The following is a 4,351-nucleotide window of genomic DNA, read 5'->3' on the forward strand; positions in this document are numbered from 1 at the left end:
GGGGGGGTCTATGTCCCCTCCCCTTGAATACAGGCAGGTTATGGCTGCTTTGACCAATAGAATACAGGAGAAGTGGTGCTATGTATAGGCCTTAAGAGATCTTGTAGCTACCATTTTGGTTGTTAGAACATTCGTCCTGGGGCCCTAAAACTTCATGAAAGAAACCTCAGTATCCTGAGGCTGCCGTGCAGGAGAGGCCACATGTAGGTATTCCCCCTTACAGCATCGCTAAGGTGCTGGCAGACAGCCACCATCAACTGTCAGCTCTGTGTGTGCATCATCTTGGGTGTCCAACTCAGTAAAGCCTTCAGATGACTACAGCCCCAGCTGGCATCACAACAACCTCAGGAGAGTCCCCGTGCACGAACTGCTCAGTCAAGTCCTTGCTGAATTCCTGGCCCACAAAATCGGGAGTACTATAAAATAGTCATTTAGAGTGGCTACATTTTCAGGTATTTTGTTCATAGAAATAGATAATCAGAATAAGGCAGGGGGAAGAATATTTCTGCTGAAGAGATGCTCACGAACATAAATTGTAAATTTGAGAAGAAATGATCCTTTTTGAGGGGCAAGCCCACAGATAATATGCAGAAAGAGACTCAGAACTGGAGAAAAAACATTCTGAAAGAGACTACAAGAGTCATGTATAAAATTATTTTTAAGAGTTTTACAATACACTGTTGGTGAAATTGTGGAGAATCAGGTACTTTCATGCATTCTTGGTGGGAGCACAAAATGTTCTAACCCCTATGGAGAGCAGTTGGCTTATATTGGCCCAAATTACAAATGCAGGTACCTCTTAACCCAACAATTCCACTCCACAGTTCTATACTACAGATATACCTGCCCACACATAAATGACATGTTTAGAAGTTGTACACTAGAATATTGTTTATAAGAGCAAAGGCTGGAAACAATCCATGCATCTAACAATAGGGTACTGTTAAACTCACTGTGGTATGTCCATATAATGGAATACTATGTCACCATAAAAAAGAATGAAGTGTCATTGTTATGTGTAAAAAGTAAGATGCAATAATATTTAGATAGTATATGACGCTACTCATGGCAGGAAAGGGAGAAAATCAGAATATTTATTAAAATGCTTATATTTGTGTAAAGAAATACTGGGAGGATATATAGGAAACTAATAAATGAAGTTACTTACTGGGAGAAGGAATATGCTGTTTCTTTTTCTCCCTCTGAGCAAAATTACTTTTTTTCCCCACTTTTCTTAAAGCCTTTACTGAGACATGATTGAAAACTTTACAGATACACATGGAAAAATAAGACATGATCACAATCAAGTGTAGACAAGCTAACCAGAGAGCTTAAAAGCCTTGTCAGCTAATGGAGAAGCTGAAGTACTGAGAGTAAGACATGCTGTAGGGCTGAGAAATGGGTACTAATATTCTTCTCCTTCTTCCTCACCTTCTCCTTCAACAGAATCTACACCAACCTCCTCATAATTCTTCTCAAGAGCAGCCATGCCCTCACGGGCCTCAGAAAACTCTCCTTCCTCCATTCCCTCCCCCACGTACTGGTGAACAAAGGCACGCTTGGCGTACATCAGGTCAAACTTATGGTCGAGGCGAGCCCAGGCCTCAGCAATGGCTGTGGTGTTGCTCAGCATGCACACAGCTCGCTGGACCTTGGCCAGGTCTCCACCAGGAACCACAGTGGAAGGCTGGTAATTAATGCCGACCTTGAAGCCAGTGGGACACCAGTCCACAAACTGGATGCTACGCTTGGTCTTGATGGTGGCAATGGCAGCACTGATGTCTTTGGGAACCACGTCGCCATGGTACAATAAGCAACAAGCCATATATTTACCATGGCGAGGGTCGCATTTCACCATCTGGTTGGCCAGCTCAAAGCAAGCATTGGTAATCGCTGCTACAGAAAGCTGCTCATGGTAGGCTTTCTCAGCAGAGATGATAGGGGCATATGTGGCCAGAGGAAAGTGGATACGGGGATAGGGCACCAGGTTGGTCTGGAATTCTGTCAGATCTACATTCAGGGCACCATCAAACCTGAGGGAAGCTGTGATGGAGGACACAATCTGGCTAATAAGGCGGTTAAGGTTGGTGTAGGTTGGGCGCTCAATATCAAGATTTCTACGACAGATGTCATAGATGGCCTCATTGTCTACCATGAAGGCACAATCTGAGTGGTCCAGGATGGTGTGGGTGGTGAGGGTGGAGTTGTAGGGCTCAACCACAGCCGTGGAGACCTGGGGGGCTGGGTAAATGGAGAACTCCAGCTTGGACTTCTTGCCATAATCAACAGAAAGGCATTCCATCAGCAGGGAGGTGAACCCAGAACCAGTTCCCCCACCAAAGCTGTGGAAAACCAAGAAGCCCCGAAGCCCTGTGCACTGGTGGGCCAGTTTGCGAGTTCTGTCCAGAACCAGGTCGATGATCTCCTTGCCAATGGTGTAATGCCCGTGGACATAGTTATTGGCAGCATCTTCCTTGCATGTAGTGAGCTGCTCAGGGTGGAAGAGCAGGCGGTAGGTGCCATTGCGAACTTAATCAATGACTGTGGGTTCCAGGTCTACAAACACTGCCCTCGGCACATGCTTGCCAGCGCCGGTCTCACTGAAGAAGGTATAGGAGTCATCTCCTCCCCCAATGGTCTTGTCACTTGGCATCTGGCCATCAGGCTGGATGCCATGTTCCAGGCAGTAGAGCTCCTAGCAGGCATTGCCAATCTGAACACCAGCCTGGCCGATGTGGATGGAGATGGACTCACGCATGGTGGCTACGGGATGGAAGGCGAAGACAACAGGAGCAGACATGGGTCCTGGTTAATGTCCCCGACAAGCTAAGAGTTGAGGTAAGTTAACGCACTCCAAAATTACTTTCGTTGCACTCATAAAATCACCAGTATTCATGAAAAGAAGGTGATTGGAAACAACTTGTGTCGTTTCTAGCTCCCAGGCACAGAATAACATACTATGGCAACTGTAGTTTTAAACTGTCAGTGATTTTTTTTAAGAGAAGTTATAAATATATGGAAAATATCATGCAAAAAACAGAGCTCCCATATACCCTCCTCACACTTGCAATTTTTGATATTATTCATACTTTGCATTAATGTGTACAACCGATGAAAATATAATTATTCTATTAACTATGGTCCATGGTTTACATTATGACTCATTATATTGTACAGTCCTATGGTGTTTTAAAATTTTTCTATTCCAGCAACACCTAAAATTTCACCATTTTAACCACATTCAAATATATAATTCAATGGTGTTAATTACATTTACCTATTGTGCTATCATCATCATCACCCATTACCAAAAGTTTTTATCACTCCAAAAAGAAAATCTGCACCAAATAAGCATTCCCTGACCCCGGTCCCTGGCAATCTGTATTATAGTTTCTGACTTTATGAATTTGCTTATTATAATGATTTCGTAACAGTGAAATCATACAATATTTGTCCTTTGTGTCTGCCTTATATCACTCAACATGTCTTTAAGGTTCATCAATGCTATTGCATGTATAAGAACTTCATTTTTTGGGAAGCGGACTTTGCCCAGTGGTTAGGGCGTCCGTCTACCACATGGGAGGTCCACGGTTCAAACCCCGGGTCTCCTTGACCCGTGTGGAGCTGGCCCACACGCAGTGCTGATGCGCTCAGGGAGTGCTGTGCCACGCAGGGTTGTACCCTGCATAGGGGAGCCTCACGTGCAAGGAGTGCGCCCAGTAAGGAGAGTCGCCCAGCTCGAAAGAAAGTGCAGCCTGCCCAAGAATGTGCTGCACACACAGAGAGCTGACACAACAAGATGACGCAACAAAAAGAAACACAGATCCCCGTGCTGCTGACAACAACAGAAGCGGACAAAGAACACGCAGCAAATAGACACAGAGAACAGACAACTGGGGTGGGGGGGGAAAGGGGAGAGAAATAAATAAATAAATAAATAAATAAATCTTAAAAAAAAACTTCATTTTTTTATGGCTGAATAATATTCTACTGCATGTCTATACTACATTTTGTTCATTCATTTGTTGGTGGACACTTGGGTTGCTTACATCTTTGGGCAACTGTGAATAATGCAATAATGAATATTAATGTGCAAATATCTGTTTGACTCCCTGCTTTCATTTCTTTTGAGTGTATACCTAGAAGTGGAATTGCTGGATCATATGGTAATTCTATACATAACTTTCTGAGGAACTACCAAACTGTTTCCATAGAGACTGCACCATTTTACATTCCCACGAACAATAAACAAGTATTCCTATTTCTCCGTATCCTCCCAAACACTTGTTATATTCCTTTTTTTTTTTTTTTAAAGATTTATTTATTTATTTAATTTCCCCCCCTCCCCTGG

The 4,351-nt window shown here is 43.5% G+C and overlaps 1 pseudogene; it reads right to left on the bottom strand.

The window, feature by feature from the left end:
* Positions 1–1,239: 1,239 nt before the first annotated feature.
* On the bottom strand, positions 1,240–2,758 carry LOC101432841 (tubulin alpha-1B chain pseudogene; annotated as a pseudogene).
* Positions 2,759–4,351: the final 1,593 nt, after the last annotated feature.

This window comes from Dasypus novemcinctus, chromosome X (genome assembly GCF_030445035.2).
Source record: "Dasypus novemcinctus isolate mDasNov1 chromosome X, mDasNov1.1.hap2, whole genome shotgun sequence".
Classification (NCBI taxonomy): domain Eukaryota; kingdom Metazoa; phylum Chordata; class Mammalia; order Cingulata; family Dasypodidae; genus Dasypus; species Dasypus novemcinctus.